We start from the raw sequence: 22,923 nt of genomic DNA, 5'->3' as shown, positions 1-22,923 counted from the left end.
AATGATCCACTTTATTTTTTGCTTGAAGGAACCTCAATCTGATTAAGGTACCTTTTTAACACACTAAAGTACATTTTCAATAAATGCCCCTTTGTCTTAACAGTGTCATATGTTGCAGTAATACTTTCTTCCATTTGTGGTATTTTTACATAAAGCATGTGACTTCAGGATTTCTGTACTTCGTGTTTATATTTGACAGAAAGATTAAAGTAAAAAAAAAATAAAAAAATCACAAAGTAGACATTTGTTACACTCATCAGCCACTAGATGGCAGATTTGCTCCACAGACATCCTGCAGACAGTTCGGCCCATCTGCTCCCATCTATTATCCACTTTGTCAACAGCGCTGCAGGGCAGAGCACACAGTCAGGATATTTATACGGATGTAAAAATCTCGAGTGCTTTCCTCACACTAGACAAGCTGCTTGTCATCATCATTAGGAACATAATATGATGTTGACAAGATGGTAACTGTACAACTCATTTTCAGAAGTGCTTTAGCTTGCCTTCCGCCCAGAATGCTCAGGATCAGACTGTTGATTGGGGGAAAAAATGCAATAACAAGAGTGAATTGTGTGAATTATATTTTCACTATATGGGCTTTTTTTGTTTTTTGTCCTGGCAGCACAGCTCTGTTTGCTTGTGAATGAAAGGATACACAGTTTATCTGCTGCATGTTTTTTTTTTCCTTCTTCTTTTTGTGTCACACTGGTAGGCATGGCAAATTTTATCAGAAAATTAATATTTGTTAATTGTCCCGATTTAAAATTCTAATTCAATCAAAACAATAGAAACATGTTAGTAAACTAGTTCGGGTTTCCTGCTTACCCTGACTTACTGTGCAACTTTTAACAGGGGTGACACGTTTATAAGGATGTTAGGTTATTTTTATAATATGACATCCAAAAACACCATGAAGCTGTAACCAGTGATGCAACAGACAAACGTTCCACGATGCACACATTCAGATTCAGCGTTGTCACGGTGTCTTGGTGACTTCCCTCAGTAGTCTCCTTGCACGATCACTCAGTTTTTTTGAAAACTGCCTGCACCAGATAGTCACTGTCCAGTACCATGCTGTTTGTATTTCTTAATTATTAATATCAGTGAACTCCAAGATTCTCAGGGACTTGGACATGTTCATATATCCATCCATGAATGAAGAAAAGCGGCTATAAAAGTGAAGATTTAGTTGTGCCGTGCTAGGCAGTACTCATGATTCCATGAGTTTGGCTCATATTTTTTAATTTATATTATTAATTTGATGTCGTGTAAAGATTTGCGTTGACTAAGTCCAAAGAGCATTAAAAAGTTAAAGACTTTCCTAGGCATGTACTGTTTATTAACAACATGGCCACTAGTTTGAGTGGATGGTATGGCACAAAACACGAGGTGCATATGGTTTTGGGGTGTTTCTGCTATCACATTGTTTTGTCAGATACGTCATCTCTATGGTAATCGAGCTGTAATGCTTCAGTAGACAACAGCCCCACCAAATGGACTGGTGGCCCAGGAAACTAATTTTATAAATGGTCACCTTATGAAGCTTATTTACATTCACTGACATAAACGTGCACGCGTTTACCTCCATAGGGATCCTCTCCATGATACCAAACACTTCTGACATTTTCACCTGTTCTGTGGCAACAAGAAGCAGTTTACTGTGTGTTTTTTAGACTGCCCCAAACCAGTAACATTATACAGTACAGTGCGTTAGCCTGTGATGGTGTTTGTGTTCCAAATCAGTACTGTAGTCTATGGGCCAAGCAAGTTTTCAGTACCACTTACGGGGAATAAACAACACTTTCAATCCAGCCTCAGTGTACCATGGCCTACACAAAAATGAATGGTAGCCATCCAGGGCGATCAATAGCCACGTAGGGGTCAATAAAGAATTACACAGGTCTCAAAATTTAAAAATGCTCCAATCATATTGAAAGGTATTCCATATTATTTGACTGATCATAAAAATTCCAAAAAGGTATAGTTTGGGTTATCTATGACTGATTGTTATTGGGTAAAAACAGCAAAAATGGTGACAGGTCCATTTCATTTTGTACAAGGTTCAAAAGCTAAAATTGTTCCAATATTGGTAAAATGTGATGCAAATTACTGTTTAAGTTAATAGTTTTTTTTTAAAAGAACAGTCTGCACCATCTGGCATGCTTAGTTATGTTATGGGGTGACATATGTCATAGAATCCAGTGGATGTTGACCTTGTTTGATCTTTGGAGACCAAACATTCAGCAGAGTCCAAACTTTTGCAGCTATTCATATTTGCTCAAGCAGTCATTTTCATCACTTTTTTACTAAAATTAGAGCAACTTTAACTTGTAACCCCTGTACAAACTGAAACTGACCTTTGTTACCATTTTGGAGTTTTTATTCCCAAACTCCATAACATTCAGTCAAAGATATTCCAAACTATGCCTTTTTAGAATCTTTATAGACAGACAAATAGTGTGGTATACTTTTCAATATGATTGGAGCATTTTTAAATTTGGACCCCTGTGTAATTCTTCATTGGCCCTTACGTGGTTATTGCTACCACTCTGGAATGACCATCATGCATTTGTGTGTAGGTCATGGAACACTGAGGCTGGATTGTGTCATTTAGTACCCTGTTGTGGTACTGATTAGGTAAAAATTGACTACTGGCTCATGGTCATGTTGCAGTGATTAATTTAGTTTCTTTATCCAGACCACAAATGACTAGAAATAAAGCCTAAGTTGAAAAATGGGTCTTTTTAACTGTCGAAGTATTGAAACTGAACAAGGGCTCAATTTAGAAGTAGAAATCGGGGGGACAAAGTGCAAGGCCCGCAGGGCCGAAGCCCATAGGCCGGGGGTCTGGGGTCTGCTTTAGGCCCCCAGAAACCAACGATTTCTAGATAAGCTCAAATGCATTCTGAGCATCCAGAACAGTAATTTTAATGTTTTGAGAAGACCATAAAGTGGACACCATTTGACTTATGCAATTTGAAACTGTGGATATAAGTACTTTATTCTGAGAATAGCCAACATTGATTTTATTAATATCCTGGTGTAAATAAGGTATCACCACATGTGTAGAACTCAAAAAGAATGATAGGTTGAGTTTTCATTAAAAAAAACTGCAATGTGGTATTCATAAATATGAAAGAACAGGCTGTTATTAATTATTAACTATCGCATACTGTATTTTTTTTTCTCAAGATTTATTTTTGCATAAGTTTGAAAAAACAACAGATCATAAGTTTAGGATAAATTACTTCTCATGAATTTAATTTTCGAAGTGGCACTAATGACAACACTCATACTGAACATAATTTCGCTTGAATAGACTGATTTTGGAGATCAAGTAATAATTGCAGATGGGCTTTCTGAGGTCCCAGAGAGCTTTTCTGATTTCCTTTTCTAACTTTCAGAATTTAGTAAATTAGCATATGGTCCATTGATACTTATGTGTAGACACTAGTCCCTAGAGGCAACTATTTTTGGTTTCAAATCTGGGCAAATGCAGTCCCAGAAAATTCCGAATGTGACAAACAAGAAACAGGTGTTGTAAACAAGTCAATGCTGCTAAAAATACAAACTTGCAGAAACAAATATACTATTCTGACATGGTTTTGCACATAAGACTGGCATAGCATGTTTGAAGTACACATATATATGCCAGAAGGTGGGGGGGACATACCATATTCTGTCCCTCCTGGTTGAAAAGGTGGAGGGGACATGTCCCCCTATCCCTCACCAAATTGCACTCATGAAACTGAATCTATGGAAAGTTACAACAAACACCAAAAGTGTTAATTTGGAAACAACAGGAATAAAATGGCAAGTAATTTGTACTGAAGTTGCAGTGGATTTTTTTTAAATAAAGCCATTTGTCTGTTTCTGAGTCACACCCTAAGATTAAGTTCACGTCTCAACCACAAAGTTCAGGCGAACCGCACAAATCTATGCAAATGTATTCCAAAACTTTCCCTTCTTACTTCCAAGCCTCCCGGGCCCTTTCCCATGTTATGCCATGACGTCAGGGCTGTTAATAATAGGAGTTAACTCTCCCTGGCCAGCCTGAGTACCCCCTCCACTCCCCACCTTCTTCCACCAACACCTTACCCTCCAGGCCTTGACATCCCTTCACCATCCAAGCCTCTGATGTCATTCCGCCAGACTGAGGCGGAGCAGCAATTTCCGCAACTCACTCCATCTTTGATATTGTTATGCTGCCTCCAGCTTTGACTCATGCACTCATGTCTCTTCGTGCATGTAGCGGGGGAGGAGAGCGGGAGAGTGGTAAAGACATATCGAGGTGAAATGCGTTCCGTGATGCTCGGCTTGCCGTGTCCGTTGGATCTTTTGTCTGTCCCTGAGCATTGTCCACTTGACCCGGTCTGGCTGGCAAATCCTCAGTATAGATTTCAACGTGCACCAGGATGACATCAAAGGCAGCACGGTGGCTGTAGAAGAGCGAGTGTGGGAGGGAAGGCCGGTGACTGACAGTACAGACGACAGGAGAGGATCATTGTGGTCAGTATTTAGAAAGGAGAAGGAGGTTGTGGTTATGGTTTGACATTAACCTCATGGAATCGGCCTGGACTCCCTCGCTCCGAAACCGCAGCTTTAGCCACGAGCTGGAGGCATTATACGAGATTAGATTTCACGTTGTGAAAAGGTTTCGTTAGAGGGACAAAAGCTCGGGGCAGACGAGCCAAGTGTCGACCGGGGGAGTAAGAAGATCGAGTTCAGTCTTGAAGCACCGCCGAAAAACGATTTGTGGTTCCCGCAGTGGGTTCTCCTACAGTACCCGCCATAATTCATAAGAAATGATCCAGTTAGGGGCTGTGTGAGAGTGACATTCCTTTCATAGCTGTTATCTATCCACGTGCAGCACAGACCTCTGCTTCCATACCTAGAGGGGAATGGAGCCATAGCACTGGTGCACGGCTACAAAAAAAAAAAAATCATTAATTCTCTCAACCTCCAAAGTTACTGAATCCAGATGCATTTAGATAAAAAAATGCACAGTGCAAGATGAACAAAATTTTTGAAAGGGAAAGAAAATAATCATTCAAAACACAAACATCAGTCAAAATCAAGTGACAACCTTCGGTGCTCAAAAATGAAACTAACGTGGAGGTGTTGAAGCCTGCAGTTCATTGACTGGCCACTTGACTGGCTCTAAAAGTGAACAGCGAATCAATCCCCATAGGAGCCCATGTTAAAATCTTCAACTTTACAGTGGAAATAAACATCTTTAGAGCGTGCTTCAAAAATAAAATTGATAAATATGGCTGAATTTTTTTTAGTAGTGACTTAAAAATGTAAAAGCTTTAATAGATGTTTGGCTTCCAAAAGTGGGTTTGATCAAAAAAGTATGGAAACCACACCACAACCACACTATACACTTCAACACTAAAACTGTGTTCACGTAAGCACTGAATTGCTTCAAATTTTTTTTTTTCTAAATAATGTGAACATGTCCTTTTTCTCAGATTTGGGTATTTGTGGTTTGCTCAGTCTTGCATGTCTGATCCTGGATCTGTTTTGTATCTAATCTAGTTAGGCGAATACAGAAAATGTGATCCAGATCACTTCAGCTGGGAATGTGAGTGTAGCCTTCCCTTTGTGTCTCATTTGTAGCTGATCTCTGGTGAAGTGACTGTTATAAGAACAGTCAGATCAGTTGCAGGTAACGTCTAAACAGGAGTGTGAACAATTTAAAAAAAACAAAAATTTAAAGTCACTTCAGACTGAAATGTAAACGTAGCCTAAAACAAGATTGGTGCTCTGTGCTGGAATTCTTGCATTATATCCTTCAAAGTGACTGTTTGGAATGTTTTAAACGGTTTTCAACCACATTATGACATTTGAAACAGCTTCTCCAAGCTACAAACAAAAATTCTCCAGCAGTTCACCATGTGTGAAACGTGGTCAAACTGAGAACCTGCCGAGCGAAGCAAAGCGATATTCTTAGAGCAGGAGGAGACATTTCTGGGTGATGATGTGACAGAGGAGATTTGTGAGAGAGACGGTAAGAGTGTGCGAGCTAGGCTAAGGGTCAGCTAATTGGGGTCTGCTGTACGTTTGTCCCATCTGTCAGTGTCTGCACTGACTCACTGGTATGTTTTCTCACATGTGAGACTTCATTAAGCCCTTTACTTCAGCGAACGCGCTGCCATGTAAATGAGCGTGCACGTCGCTCTTCCAGTTTGAACGGAGGCTGCGCCTCCTCGTGTGCGCTTACCTGTTTGATTTGTTGAGATGGGGCTGAGTTCTCGTTAGATAAAATAATCAGGATTTATGGACCTCTGTGTGCTGTAAGTGACGGGCCGGAGGCATCGGTCGGCACAGATGCGCTGAGCTTAGCTAATTGAATTTGGTCATTACTGTCTCTTTCCTCTATCAAGGGCTGATTCACGCAGTCATCCATCACCAGGCGTGCACAGACTCAAAGAAGCAGGTTAGACATATAACTTTCTTCTTTGTGTACAGTCGAACTCAAATGGGGCGGCTTTGTATGTCGCCATCTTGTCAGTGCCAACTCAGAAATGAGCAAAGAGGTGGAACATGCAGTGTTACCAATTTAGCAGCTTAGACACTAGATCTACAGATGCTTTGACCTTTCCTAGATACCAAAAATGCTATCTAGCAAATCCCACAAACCGGACAGTTTGCAAATAGTTGAAGATCTACAGACATTTTGATCTTTCCTAGCTACCAAAAATGCTATCTAGCAAATCCCACAAACCGGACAATTTGCAAATAGTTGAAGATCTACAGACGTTTTGACCTTTCTTAGCTACCAAAAATGCTATCTAGCAAATCCCACAAACCGGACAGTTTGCAAATAGTTGAAGCTCTACAGACGTTTTGACCTTTCCTAGCTACTAAAAATGCTATCTAGCAAATCCCACAAACCGGACAGTTTGCAAATAGTTGAAGCTCTACAGACGTTTTGACCTTTCCTAGCTACCAAAAATGTTATCTCGCAAATCCCACAAACCAGGCAGTTTGCAAATAGTTGAAGATCTACAGACGTTTTGATCTTTCCTAGCTACCAAAAATGCTATCTAGCAAATCCCACAAACCGGACAGTTTGCAAATAGTTGAAGATCTACAGACGTTTTGATCTTTCCTAGCTGCCAAAAATGCTATCTAGCAAATCCCACAAACCGGACAGTTTGCAAATAGTTGAAGATCTACAGACATTTTGACCTTTCCTAGCTACTAAAAATGCTATCTCGCAAATCCCACAAACCGGACACTTTGCAAATAGTTGAAGATCTACAGACATTTTGACCTTTCCTAGCTACTAAAAATGCTATCTCGCAAATCCCACAAACCGGACAGTTTGCAAACAGTTGAAGATCTACAGACGTTTTGACCTTTCCTAGCTACCAAAAATGCTATCTAGCAAATCCCATAAACCGGACAGTTTGCAAACAGTTGAAGCTCTACAGACGTTTTGACCTTTCCTAGCTACCAAAAATGCTATCTAGCAAATCCCACAAACCAGACAGTTTGCAAATAGTTGAAGCTCTACAGACGTTTTGACCTTTCCTAGCTACCAAAAATGTTATCTCGCAAATCCCACAAACCGGGCAGTTTGCAAATAGTTGAAGATCTACAGACGTTTTGACCTTTCCTAGCTACCAAAAATGCTATCTAGCAAATCCCAGAAACCGGACAGTTTGCAAATAGTTGAAGCTCTACAGACGTTTTGACCTTTCCTAGCTACCAAAAATGCTATCTAGCAAATCCCACAAACCGGACAGTTTGCAAAGAGTTGAAGATCTACAGACGTTTTGATCTTTCCTAGCTACCAAAAATGTTATCTAGCAAATCCCACAAACCGGACAGTTTGCAAAGAGTTGAAGATCTACAGACGTTTTGATCTTTCCTAGCTACTAAAAATGCTATCTCGCAAATCCCACAAACCGGACAGTTTGCAAATAGTTGAAGATCTACAGACATTTTGACCTTTCCTAGCTACTAAAAATGCTATCTCGCAAATCCCACAAACCGGACAGTTTGCAAACAGTTGAAGATCTACAGACGTTTTGACCTTTCCTAGCTACCAAAAATGCTATCTAGCAAATCCCACAAACCGGACAGTTTGCAAATAGTTGAAGCTCTACAGACGTTTTGACCTTTCCTAGCTACCAAAAATGTTATCTCGCAAATCCCACAAACCAGGCAGTTTGCAAACAGTTGAAGATCTACAGACGTTTTGACCTTTCCTAGCTACCAAAAATGCTATCTAGCAAATCCCACAAACCGGACAGTTTGCAAATAGTTGAAGCTCTACAGACGTTTTGACCTTTCCTAGCTACCAAAAATGCTATCTAGCAAATCCCACAAACCGGACAGTTTGCAAAGAGTTGAAGATCTACAGACGTTTTGATCTTTCCTAGCTACCAAAAATGCTATCTAGCAAATCCCACAAACCGGACAGTTTGCAAATAGTTGAAGATCTACAGACATTTTGACCTTTCCTAGCTACTAAAAATGCTATCTAGCAAATCCCACAAACCGGACAGTTTGCAAATAGTTGAAGCTCTACAGATGTTTTGACCTTTCCTAGCTACCACAAATGCTATCTCGCAAATCCCACAAACCGGACACTTTGCAAACAGTTGAAGATCTACAGACGTTTTGATCTTTCCTAGCTACCAAAAATGCTATCTAGCAAATCCCACAAACCGGACAGTTTGCAAATAGTTGAAGATCTACAGACATTTCATCTTTCCTAGCTACCACAAATGCTATCTAGCAAATTCCACAAACCGGACAGTTTGCAAATAGTTGAAGCTCTACAGACGTTTTGACCTTTCCTAGCTACCAAAAATGTTATCTTGCAAATCCCACACACTGGACAGTTTGCAAATAGTTGAAGATCTACAGATGTTTTGATCTTTCCTAGCTACCAAAAATGCTATCTAGCAAATCCCACAAACCACACAGTTTGCAAATAGTTGAAGATCTACAGATGTTTTGATCTTTCCTAGCTACCAAAAATGGTATCGAGCAAATCCCACAAACCGGACAGTTTGCAAATAGTTGAAGCTCTACAGACGTTTTGACCTTTCCTAGCTACCAAAAATGTTATCTTGCAAATCCCACACACTGGACAGTTTGCAAATAGTTGAAGATCTACAGACGTTTTGATGTTTCCTAGCTACCAAAAATGCTATCTAGCAAATCCCACAAACTGGACAGTTTGCAAATAGTTGAAGATCTAGAGATGTTTTGATCTTGATAGCTACCAAAAATGCTATCGAGCAAATCCCACAAACCGGACAGTTTGCAAATAGTTGAAGATCTACACACATTTTGATCTTTCCTAGCTACCAAAAACGCTATATAGCAAATCCCACAAACCGGACAGTTTGCAAATAGTTGAAGCTCTACAGACGTTTTGACCTTGCCTAGCTACCAAAAATGCTATCTAGCAAATCCCACACACCGGACAGTTTGCAAATAGTTGAAGAGCTACAGACGTTTTGACCTTGCCTAGCTACCAAAAATGTTATCTCGCAAATCCCACAAACCAGGCAGTTTGCAAACAGTTGAAGATCTACAGACGTTTTGACCTTTCCTAGCTACCAAAAATGCTATCTAGCAAATCCCACAAACCGGACAGTTTGCAAATAGTTGAAGCTCTACAGACGTTTTGACCTTTCCTAGCTACCAAAAATGCTATCTAGCAAATCCCACAAACCGGACAGTTTGCAAATAGTTGAAGCTCTACAGACGTTTTGACCTTTCCTAGCTACCAAAAATGCTATCTAGCAAATCCCACAAACCGGACAGTTTGCAAAGAGTTGAAGATCTACAGACGTTTTGATCTTTCCTAGCTACCAAAAATGCTATCTAGCAAATCCCACAAACCGGACAGTTTGCAAATAGTTGAAGATCTACAGACATTTTGACCTTTCCTAGCTACTAAAAATGCTATCTAGCAAATCCCACAAACCGGACAGTTTGCAAATAGTTGAAGCTCTACAGATGTTTTGACCTTTCCTAGCTACCACAAATGCTATCTCGCAAATCCCACAAACCGGACACTTTGCAAACAGTTGAAGATCTACAGACGTTTTGATCTTTCCTAGCTACCAAAAATGCTATCTAGCAAATCCCACAAACCGGACAGTTTGCAAATAGTTGAAGATCTACAGACATTTTCATCTTTCCTAGCTACCACAAATGCTATCTAGCAAATTCCACAAACCGGACAGTTTGCAAATAGTTGAAGCTCTACAGACGTTTTGACCTTTCCTAGCTACCAAAAATGTTATCTTGCAAATCCCACACACTGGACAGTTTGCAAATAGTTGAAGATCTACAGATGTTTTGATCTTTCCTAGCTACCAAAAATGCTATCTAGCAAATCCCACAAACCACACAGTTTGCAAATAGTTGAAGATCTACAGATGTTTTGATCTTTCCTAGCTACCAAAAATGGTATCGAGCAAATCCCACAAACCGGACAGTTTGCAAATAGTTGAAGCTCTACAGACGTTTTGACCTTTCCTAGCTACCAAAAATGTTATCTTGCAAATCCCACACACTGGACAGTTTGCAAATAGTTGAAGATCTACAGACGTTTTGATGTTTCCTAGCTACCAAAAATGCTATCTAGCAAATCCCACAAACTGGACAGTTTGCAAATAGTTGAAGATCTAGAGATGTTTTGATCTTGATAGCTACCAAAAATGCTATTGAGCAAATCCCACAAACCGGACAGTTTGCAAATAGTTGAAGATCTACAGACATTTTGATCTTTCCTAGCTACCAAAAACGCTATATAGCAAATCCCACAAACCGGACAGTTTGCAAATAGTTGAAGCGCTACAGACGTTTTGACCTTGCCTAGCTACCAAAAATGCTATCTAGCAAATCCCACACACCGGACAGTTTGCAAATAGTTGAAGAGCTACAGACGTTTTGACCTTGCCTAGCTACCAAAAATGCTATCTAGCAAATCCCACACACCGGACAGTTTGCAAATAGTTGAAGAGCTACAGATGTTTTGACCTTTCCTGGCTACCAAAAATGCTATCTCGCAAATCCCACAAACCGGACACTTTGCAAATAGTTGAAGATCTAGAGACGTTTTGACCTTTCCTAGCTACAAAAAATGCTATCTCGCAAATCCCACAAACCGGACAGTTTGCAAATAGTTGAAGATCTAGAGACGTTTTGATCTTTCTTAGCTACCAAAAATGCTATCTAGCAAATCCCACAAACCGGACAGTTTGCAAATAGTTGAAGCTCTACAGACGTTTTGACCTTTCCTAGCTACCAAAAATGCTATCTAGCAAATCCCACAAACCGGACAGTTTGCAAATAGTTGAAGCTCTACAGACGTTTTGACCTTTCCTAGCTACCAAAAATGCTATCTAGCAAATCCCACAAACCGGACAGTTTGTAAATAGTTGAAGATCTACAGACGTTTTGACCTTTCCTAGCTACCAAAAATGCTATCTCGCAAATCCCACAAACCGGGCAGTTTGCAAATAGTTGAAGAGCTACAGATGTTTTGATCTTTCCTAGCTACCAAAAATGCTATCTAGCAAATCCCACAAACCAGACAGTTTGCAAATAGTTCAATAAAACAGAAACATGTTTGAGTCCCCACATGTCCCCCCCCCCCCCCCCAAAAAAAGCCCAAAAGTAAATAACGAAAGAAATAAAAAGAAAAATATCTAATCTTCAAGAGAACAGGGTGCCATTAGCTTCCTGCTATATGTGTGATGACCACTTTGATGATTAGCACGGCATTTGCTGACGGAGTGAAAAGTTGCCTACCGTTGACCACTGTAATTAATATATTACCCTAAATATTCATTATGGCATAGAATAGCTTAAACTGCCAAGTTATTAAAACACACACACACCTTGTACAGTTGTCATGAACAGAGAAACTAGCTATAGCGACCAAAATCGTTTTTTATACTGGCCTGTGAACATGTTCATTTCTACCATACAGTTGGACATTTTAACATGGGCTTCTGTATAACTCCAAGGCGACTTGCATTACAGCCGCTTGACAACATGGCTACTGCACAGACTGTTGCTAAGAGAAAGTGCAAGGACAGACAGGACATTATTAACCTCCTTCTTTTCTGATTAACCAAAATTGCTACAGTGACGGGAAAATCATGACAAATCTGTTCATGTGGAAAGCTGTACTTATTTTCCATGTGAACTGTAGGCAATTGTGCAAGCTGGCAGGAAAAAAAGGAGAAGTTACAACATTGTGGTGAGTGATGTTTTATGTTGTTGCGGGTGCTCGTCCTCTCTGCTTCCATCTGAGTTACTTTGAGTTTACTTAAAGTTACAGTTGTAGTTGGAGGTTTACATGCACTCGGGCACAAATGTCATGAAAATTCAGTAAGGTATATCTTATATATTGTATTCCAATTCTAAGGTGGAACTATGCCAGTATACAAAGGTATCTCTAAATTTCTAAAAAGGAAGAGTAAAATAGGAGAGTAGAAAAGAGTAGAGTAGAGCCACTTAGGTGCCTGGTCTTGAGAACCAGGGATGGTAGGTTAAAAAACTCTTTTATCCCTTGGGGACTCTCCCTACCCACCCAAGCAGCTCAAGAAAAAAGGTATATATAAGATAATAAATAATAAGACATAAGAAGGATAAAACATCACAGGAGAAGATTGTTATCAAACACAAAGGAACTAACTATTTTGTAAGCTACGATGAACGTTGCTAAGGCCGGCTAGATAAGCTAACGTTAGCTGTTAGGTATAACTAATTGTACCCCACTCCTCCTATATTTACTTAAATATAATAATATTAAAAAGGGGGCAACAAGAAAAAGTAAAGCATGTAGAAATGTATATGGAGACATAAGTACATATATTTGCAGAAAAGAGAAAAACGGCGGCCGTTTTAATCACCAAACCTGCAGTTGCTAGCGTTACACAGCTTGCTGTTTCTTCTTCTTCTGCTTATATTTCTTAACACAGTATTCAGTAGCTTCGCCCTCGTGAGGGAACACATGTAATTACAGCTATCATCCCAGTAACCACTTAAAGCGTTAAACATCAAACTGGCATATATATGGTTATTATATGGTCATGGTTATTTTGTGCTTTTAATGACTTCTTTGAACTGTTCTTTTGTCAAGATGAAATGATTCTGCATCATCCACCATTAATGACTTCGCAACAACAACAACAGAAGATTTGGGTGCACAAGTCTGAATTTATTTTGGATCTTCTCTAATCCACACAAAGTCAAAATTATACATACAGGCGCAAATGTATACATACACCCCCACTAATATTTAGTTAAATGTCCCTTAGTAAGCTGCACCTTGACCTGACACTTTTGGTAGCCATCAACATGCTTCTGGCATAATCCTGGCTCGATATATGACCACCTTTCTTGGCAGAATTGGTAGTGTTCATTTAAATTGGTTGGTTTCCTGGCACAGATCTGGCTTTTAAACATAGTACACACATTTTCAATAGGGTTTAAGTCGGGGCTTTGAGAAGGCCATTCCTGAATTTTAATGTTAGCCTGCTTTGTTCAACCCACAACCACTTTTAATGTGTTTGGGATCATTGTCCTGTTAGAACATTGTGGCCAGGTTTCCCCTGTCTAGCTGTTGATTTGAGGTGATGTTGAAGAATCTCGAGGTAGCCCTCCTTCATTATTCCATCCACTTTGTGCAATGCACCAGTACCACTTGTAGAAAAACAGCCCCAGAGCGTGACAATACCACCACCATGCTTGCCAGTTGGTACTGTGTTCTTAGGTTTGAAGCCTTGCCTTTACTCTTCCAAACATACCTCTTGCCATTGTGGCCAAATACATCAGTCTTTGTCTTGTCTGACCATAAAATGTGTGTAGTGACATTGATAGTAATGATAATAACGTGATTTTATAATAATAACGTGAACAAATTTCTTAATACAATTTCATTGTAAAGATAACTATAAAAGTGTGAAATTTCCCCTTTTTTCTGTTTTTCATACAATATGATCAAAGGACATAATCTAAGAATCACCCATATATATATATATATATATATATATATATATATATATATATATATATATATATATATATAAGCTTCTTGAAAGCCTGGGTGGAGCTGGGGGGAGAGAGTTCAATAATTTCACAGCCTGGTGGATGAAGCTCTTTGTGAGTCTGGTGGTGCGGGAACGGAGGCTCCTGTACCTCTTCCCGGAGGGCAGAGTGCTGAACAGGTTGTGTGCGAGGTGGCTTGCATCGCCCACAATTGTGGTTGCTTTGCGGGTGAGGTGGGTGGTGTATATGTCTTACAGAGAGGGGAGTGGGGCACCAATGATCCTTCCAGCTGCATTCACTATGCGCTGCAGGGCTTTCCTGTTGTAGTCAGTGCAGCTTCCACCCCACACAGTGATGCAGCTGGAGAGGATGCTCTCAATGGTGCCACGGTAGAAAGTGCTCATGATGGTTGATGGAGCACTTGCCCGCTTGAGTTTTTGCAGGAAGCAGAGACGCCGCTGGGCCTTCTTTGCCAGTGATGCAGTGCTGGTGGTCCAGGACAGGTCCTCACTGATGTGCACCCCGAGGAATTTAGTGCTGCTCACTCTCTCCACAGCAGCACCCTCGATGGTCAGTGGCAGGTGTTGGGTGTGACCTTTCCAGAAGTCAACAACAATCTCCTTGGTCTTGCTGACATTCAGCAGGAGGTTGCTGTTTCTGCACCACGTGGTCAGAAGGTTGACCTCTCCCTTGCAGTGAGTCTCATCACCCTTGGTGATGAGGCCCACCAGAGTTGTGTCATCCGCAAACTTCACTATGTGGTTTGTGCGGTGGGTTGTTGTGCAGTCATGTGTCAGTAATGTGAAGAGCAGTGGACTGAGCATGCAGCCTTGGGGAACCCCTGTGTTCAATACAATGCTGCTCGAGGTGTTGTTGCCAACACAGACTGCTTGTAGCCTCTGGGTGAGGAAGTCCAACAGCCAGTTGCAAAGGGAGGTGCTGAGCCCCAGTGTGTCCAGTTTGCAGATGAGCTGTTGAGGTATTATGGTGTTGAACAGTATTCTCACATATAAGTCCTTCTTGTCCAGATGGGTGAGGGCTGGGTGCAGGGCTGGGCAGATTGCATCCTCTGTAGATCGCTTGGCTCTGTATGCGAACTGGGAGGAGTCTAGGATTTGGGTTTGATGTGTCACATGACTAACCGTTCAAAGCACTTCATGATGATGGGTGTCAGTGCCACCGGACGGTAGTCACTGAAGCAGGATGGAGCTGATTTTTTTGGCACAGGTATGATGGTAGCAGCTTTGAAGCATGATGGAACAACAGCTTGCTTCAGGGAAGTGTTAAAGACGTCTGTGAAGACATTCTTAAGCTCCTCTGCTCAGTCCTTCAGCACGCGACCAGGGATGTTGTCCAGACCTGTTGCTTTGCGGGTGTTGATGGCCACCAGTGTTTTCTTCACGCTGGCGGCAGAGAGGCACAGGGTCTGGTCATGGGGAGGGGGTGGGGTCTTCTGTGGCTGTGTGGTGTTCAGTGCTTCAAAGCGTGCAAAGAAGCGGTTCCGGTTGTTGAGCAGAGAGGAGAGAGTTGGTGCATAAAATTAAAATAGTGCAACAGCATAACTGCAAGTGGCTTTCAGAAAAATAGCAATATTTGCCAAACGGCATAATAAACAATGAACCAGTATTGCAGTGTATGTTTTGAGGAAATGTAGTGGTTTACGTGTTGGGCTTCAGACCAGAGGATCCTCGGTTCAAAACCCAGCCAGACTAGAAAATCAAAGAGCCCTTGGGCAAGGTCCTGAGTCCCCAAGATGCTCCTGTGGCGTAATGAGAACCTTGCATGGCAGCACTTTGACATCGGTGTGTGCATGTGTGTGAATTGGTAATGTGAGGCATAATTGTAAAGCGCTTTGAGCTTCTGATGCAGATGGAAAAGCGCTATATAAATGCAGTCCATTTATGGATTGTTATTTACTAAAGGACAAAGCAGTAAACCTTTCCAGGCAGCCCCATTGAAGTTACTTCTACAGGAAAATGCATTGACTACAGACTGTATGAGAAAAAAGATTTATGAGAAGTTAACAAAATAGAGTCAATCAATTTGTGATAAGTAGCTGATTCTGAATGAAATCTTCAAAATGAATGTGTTCTAATATATTTATAGTCAATGAAATGTTAACAAACTGTACATATTTGACCACTTAATATTTTGACATTTTAGGGGAAGCTGAGCTTCCCTTGCAGTCTTAGAGAAATTGCCTCTGCCTGGAATGTTTTAATATAAAAATAGGTACATTATGTTTGTGTGGATTCGCCATCAGCTTTGTCCTTTTTTCCATGAGTTTGGCAACCGGAGAACAAAGTAAGATTTCGGAACCGGACAACAATTAAGTAACTTTATTCAGCCCCTGCAATTTTTTTTTTTTTTAAATCTCTATTTTTTATGGCTCTGTTATTTTCCAGCCATAGAAAGTCCAATGAAAGGTGCTAATTATCTATCCAATGATGTAATTTTTTCTGCCAATTTAGCTGACGCCGCTCGTATGAATGACAGAGAAATGCACACGCACACAGACACACACGCACACAAGATAGAGCCAAACTGAAGAGTGTGGACAATGAGTACTTTAATATTTAGCTCATTTTGTCCACAATATATATCTCTCTCTCTCTCTCTTTGAGTTGTTTGATGTCTTTGTGCACGAAGAGTGAGGAAATCCCCTCCCCCCAGTGAGCAAACTCCGCTCCAATCCACCATATACATCCATAAACTGGGAAAATCTGTGGAAATGTGACATCATCTTTAGTGCCACATCTGCACCGAAGACAACAACAATGCACAAGGGAGGCTGAAGCAATTACACAGAAAAGTGTTTTCATGTCCCTTCTGTGTTTCTGCAAAGTTGAAGAATGCAATGGGGCATTTAACTTTATATGACATTTACTGCAGTTCATTTTTGAATAAATTTTGTTAACTTTACATTCAGTTAGCCTCATGCTCAGTTAGTTTTGTGTCACATTAACTTCACCATACTGCATTTTAGCTTGTCAGTTAGCTTTATAGCCTGTTAGCTTCATAGTTCCATTTACCCACACACACAAGCTACATCGGGTTTGGACCTGGAAGCCGCTGTTTTGTGGACCACCCCTCAGCACTGCACCAGTCACCACCCTCTCCATACAAGAGCCTTGGTGCACCGAGCAAGCTTTAACACGTGAAATGGCTGACCACACCCATCATTTTCACCCAGCATGCTGCTTTCTGATGAAAGGATGCAGTGTACTGCAAACAGCGAGGTTGTTTGCTGGACTGGAACTGCATCAAAGAAAAGAGAAGTAGCCAGGCTGTCCCTAAAGTGAGACATGCTGTTTGGCTCGAACAGATGAAAGGGTTACGCTCCTTTGACAACACACAACGAGTAATGACTCCAAAACCTCACACTCCTGTTGTACTGTTTCACCTGTTACTTTGCTCCTGAAACATGGCCTTATTTGCTGCACTCACTCTGCCTTCTTTGACTCCATTGTATGCGGCGCAAGCTGCTTACCGCCTGTGCATGCCTAGGTAAACAGTTTTTGGGAATAGCAGCTAATCCATCATTGGTATCCTGCTGAAATGTTTTCCCCTCTGGGCCCAGTGGAGCTGTGGTATCAGGTGGAAGGGTTCCACTTCCTGTCTTTGTGGGCAGGTTCCTGGCTGAGGGGGGACATTCACTGTACTGGCCCCCAGAGGACTGCACACTGAGCTACTGGCGACACTACCTGTTCCACCAGAGCCTGGACGGCGCCACTCTGGGTTGTGTGGACAAGCATGGTGTGTGCATGTGTGTGTGTCTGAGTAAGCGTCATATTTTTATGAAATGTGGGCAAGTTTTGTTTTTGTGGTTGAGAACAGAAGCTAGCTTGAGGCACAAATTTCTGTAACATGTCGAACTCTAAATGAAATGTTCGGCAATTAATCAACTTGTTTTTATGAATTTAGACCTATCATCACTCAGTGTGTGCATAACCCGAGTCTGGCCCGAGTCTGTGTGTGTGTGTAATATGCCTGTTCCTCCCTTTTTCTAATTGCTACTCACTTTCCTCTTTTTGGGATGAAAAACAAGCCACTCAATTACTCACAGTACTCCTAACCTGCACTCCCCATACTGCACATGGGAACACTCTGTCCACGAGCATCATGTGTTCGTTGGCTCACAAACAGTCATTGTTCCACCTCACTGTCCAAAGTCTGCTTTCGTGGTTATGTTTAATTCCCAACTTCCCGCCTGGCAACATCCTCAAGTACACAAGACAAAAACAAACAAACAATACCAACAAATAAACAAACCATTGTTTTTACTGTAAAAAAAAATGTCAGTTAACATTCAAATATACAAATATATTTACAGAACCAGTAAATTTTACTGTGTAAAGCTTTTGTAAATTATAAAAGTTACAAAAATTTCAGGTTCAGAATTACTCTTACAGCTGCCATTTTTTTTCCCACACATTGGGCCTCATGTATCAACGTTGCGTACGGCGATATTTGAGCATATATGGGGTGTACGCCAAAACGGCTGCGCTACTTGGCATTTATCAATGTGGTCCTTGGCGTACGCTGCGCTGAAAATATACACCAGGTCAAGAGGTGGCGTAAATTATACACCAAAATGAACCAGCGCTGGAATCCACATAAAAATGAAGATGATCAACATGATAAACAGTGCCATTATACAAATCAATGCATATGTTACATAAATAACACTTTCCTGATTATACTACATAATAATCAATACAAATCCCGCCTTTGCGGGATTGTTATGGAGCATGATCTGTGGTCACAGCGCTGACTGCAAAGAAAGCGCTGCTCGCCCTTTTCTCCAGACTTCGAGCCTGGAGCCAGAGCAGCACTGAGCTTAACTTCATGTGGTGTGATCGTTATGGAAAATGGAATTGATAATTACAACTGTAGTTCCGTCATTCCCTTAATTCGCCCGTGCTGCAACCAGGTTTTGTCATCTCCATTCAGTTGTCACAATAAAATAAATACAGAAATACATTTAAAAAATAAAGAAATCTGACAGATTAGGCATGTCTTATTAATTGAGCAAGCAAATATCCACATGTCAAGAATTATTGACATGTGAAAAGAGAATACAGTGGTCCCTCGCTATAACGCCGTTCACCTGTCGTGGCCTCGGAGTCTCGCGGAGTATTTAGTCCAATTTTGCATCCTTTTTTTTTTTTTACAGTGTTCTGTGTTCTGCGTATCTGTTTATAAGAATCTTGTTGCCCAGAAGAGAAAAGAGCGCCAACAACTACTCATAACTGTGTTTGTCACACGGAAACAAACACCTGCTGCAGCCAGGTGTGAGTGGAAAAAGGCGCGGCGTCAGGACGCAGAGGCCCGATCTGTGAAATACTGGTGAGTCACTATTAATAATTTCTTATGTGTCCGACCTCGTTCGTTGATCGTTAAAATTAATTTGTTAGTTCTAAATGCCATCATAATTATTTATAGGAAAACGTTCTATTTTTATTTCTCAAACAAATGTTTGGGCCTGAAAACAGTTTGGTATTATTTTCCTACTAAGGTTTGAACTTTGAGAGTGTTTACACACGAGAGAAAAGTGAGAAAATGTTCATGCCTGATTGAGAAAGTGTATAAACTGTGTAGTGAGGGGTTTTACAGCTTTGAAACGTCTAGAATAATTGTAAAAAATAACGCTGACTACGTCGCGGTTTCGCGTATTACGGGCTATTTTTTAGAACGTAACTCCAGCGATTAATGAGGGACCACTGTAACACTTTATTGATTATACACTACAAAACAATTGATACGACAGCCGCTTTTGACGCTCTATTGGCACGCGTCGTGATTGGTGTTCTTTTTCATTGCCGTCTTCCTGGCTTCCATGTTGTAAAATGGGGGTGTGTCTGAAGCGGAGTCTGAATATTTATGGGCGTGTTTATTATAATTACGATTGTTTCCACCCGCCGCATTTATCAAGATCACGTCAGGCGTACGCCAGAAATGGGCAGGTGCGCACTGCTTGATACATGTCATGGCGACTTTGGTGTATTTCAAGTTTACGCCACAAGTGCGCAACATTGATACATGAGGCCCAATGAGTGTGCAACCAGTACACTGCATGCCGGTCCCAAGCACGGATAAATGAGGAGGGTTGCATCAAGAAGGGCATCCGGTGTAAAACGTGCCAAAGAATTAAAGATGCAGAGTACAAATCAAATTTCCATACCAGATTGATTGAGGCCCGGGTTAACAAAGGCCGCAACCGGTGCTGTTGCTCAACGGGGTGCTGGCGTAAACTGGGCTACTGCTGTGCGAAGAAGAAGAAGAAGAGGAGGAGAACATGTCCACACACAGCTGGAAAAGAGGAAAACTAGAAGGATGGACGTGAGAGTCGGGACTTTGAGTGTTGGCAGTATGACTGGTAAACGGAGAGAGCTGTCCGATATGATGGAGAGGAGAAAGGTAGACATATTGCATGTACAAGAGACCGAGTGGAAGTGAAGTAGGAGCAGGAACATCGGCAGAGGGTTCAAGTTGTTGTATCATCAATCAATCAATCAACTTTTTTCTTATATAGCGCCAAATCACAACAAACAGTTGCCCCAAGGCGCTCCATATTGCAAGGCAAGGCCATACAATAACCATGAAAAACCCCAACGGTCAAAACGACCCCCTATGAGCAAGCACTTGGCCACAGTGGGAAGGAAAAACTCCCTTTTAACAGGAAGAAACCTCCAGCAGAACCAGGCTCAGGGAGGGGCAGTCTTCTGCTGAGACTGGTTGGGGCTGAGGGAAAGAACCAGGAAAAAGACATGCAGAGAAGGGGGGCAGAGATCGATCACTAATGATTAAATGCAGAGTGATGCATACGGAGCAAAAAAAGAAAGAAACAGTGCATCATGGGAACCCCCCACAGTCTACGTCTAAAGCAACATAACCAAGGGATGGTCCAGGGTCACCCGATCCAGCCCTAACTATAAGCCTTAGCGAAAAGGAAAGCTTTAAGCCTAATCTTAAAAGTAGAGAGGGTATCTGTCTCCCTGATCTGAATTGGGAGCTGGTTCCACAGGAGAGGAGCCTGAAAGCTGAAGGCTCTGCCTCCCATTCTACTCTTACAAACCCTAGGAACCACAAGTAAGCCCGCAGTCTGAGAGCGAAGCGCTCTAATGGGGTAATATGGTACTACGAGGTCTCTAAGATAAGATGGGACCTGATTATTTAAAACCTTATAAGTAAGAAGAAGAATTTTAAATTCTATTCTAGAATTAACAGGAAGCCAATGAAGAGAGGCCAACACGGGTGAGATATGCTCTCTCCTGCTAGTCCCCGTCAGTACTCTAGCTGCAGCATTCTGAACCAACTGAAGGCTTTTTAGGGAACTTTTAGGACAACCTGATAATAATGAATTACAATAGTCCAGCCTAGAGGAAATAAATGCATGAATTAGTTTTTCAGCATCACTCTGAGACAAGACCTTTCTGATTTTAGAGATATTGCGTAAATGCAAAAAGGCAGTCCTACATATTTGTTTAATATGCGCTTTGAATGACATATCCTGATCAAAAATAACTCCAAGATTTCTCACAGTATTACTAGAGATCAGGGAAATGCCATCCAGAGTAACGATCTGGTTAGACACCATGCTTCTAAGATTTGTGGGGCCAAGTACAATAACTTCAGTTTTATCTGAGTTTAAAAGCAGGAAATTAGAGGTCATCCATGTCTTTATGTCTGTAAGACAATCCTGCAGTTTAGCTAATTGGTGTGTATCCTCTGGCTTCATGGATAGATAAAGCTGGGTATCATCTGCGTAACAATGAAAATTTAAGCAATACCGTCTAATAATACTGCCCAAGGGAAGCATGTATAAAGTGAATAAAATTGGTCCTAGCACAGAACCTTGTGGAACTCCATAATTAACTTTAGTCTGTGAAGAAGATTCCCCATTTACATGAACAAACTGTAATCTATTAGACAAATATGATTCAAACCACCGCAGCGCAGTGCCTTTAATACCTATGACATGCTCTAATCTCTGTAATAAAATTTTATGGTCAACAGTATCAAAAGCAGCACTGAGGTCCAACAGAACAAGCACAGAGATAAGTCCACTGTCCGAAGCCATAAGAAGATCATTTGTAACCTTCACTAATGCTGTTTCTGTACTATGATGAATTCTAAAACCTGACTGAAACTCTTCAAATAGACCATTCCTCTGCAGGTGATCAGTTAGCTGTTTACAACTACCCTCTCAAGAATCTTTGAGAGAAAAGGAAGGTTGGAGATTGGCCTATAATTAGCTAAGATAGCTGGGTCAAGTGATGGCTTTTTAAGTAATGGTTTAATTACTGCCACCTTAAAGGCCTGTGGTACATAACCAACTAACAAAGATAGATTGATCATATTTAAGATTGAAGCATTAAATAATGGTAGGACTTCCTTGAGCAGCCTGGCAGGAATGGGGTCTAATAAGCATGTTGATGGTTTGGATGAAGTAACTAATGAAAATAACTCAGGCAGAACAATCGGAGAGAAAGAGTCTAACCAAATACCGGCATCACTGAAAGCAGCCAAAGATAACGATACATCTTTGGGATGGTTATGAGTAATTTTTTCTCTAATAGTCAAAATTTTGTTAGCAAAGAAAGTCATGAAGTCATCACTAGTTAAAGTTGGTGAGGATAGGAAGAGAAATGGTTGTGGGTTCATTTTAAAGGCAGAACAAGTTAAGAGTATGTTGGCAGTTAAGCGAATGTCTGATGAGTGATGAAGAAGGGTCTTTATTGTAATTGTACATATACACAATGAAATTTGTCCTCTGCATTTAACCCATCCTTATTACAGTTAGACACATTCCAACCAGTAGGAGCAGTGGGTTGCCACAGTCCGGTTCGCGGGAATCAACTCCAGATGTAGAGACGC

At 41.1% G+C, this 22,923-nt stretch overlaps 2 long non-coding RNA genes across 2 annotated transcripts in view; one reads left to right on the top strand and one right to left on the bottom strand.

Moving 5' to 3' along the window:
• Window positions 1-14,017, bottom strand: part of LOC117509162 — a 25,006-nt gene extending 10,989 nt beyond the window's left edge. The window contains exon 1 of the long non-coding RNA XR_004560281.1: window positions 13,889-14,017. This is a non-coding gene — a long non-coding RNA (uncharacterized LOC117509162). The remainder of the gene's footprint in view (window positions 1-13,888) is intronic.
• LOC117509161 lies at window positions 6,061-22,923 on the top strand. Its single transcript, XR_004560280.1, has 3 exons — window positions 6,061-6,071; window positions 12,487-12,492; window positions 22,766-22,923. It is a non-coding gene; the product is annotated as an uncharacterized LOC117509161 (long non-coding RNA).

Source organism: Thalassophryne amazonica, chromosome 4, assembly GCF_902500255.1.
Source record: "Thalassophryne amazonica chromosome 4, fThaAma1.1, whole genome shotgun sequence".
Classification (NCBI taxonomy): Eukaryota; Metazoa; Chordata; class Actinopteri; order Batrachoidiformes; family Batrachoididae; genus Thalassophryne; species Thalassophryne amazonica.
The sequence above is the reverse complement of the archived record's forward strand: the minus strand, read 5'-3'. Positions and strand labels throughout refer to the sequence as shown.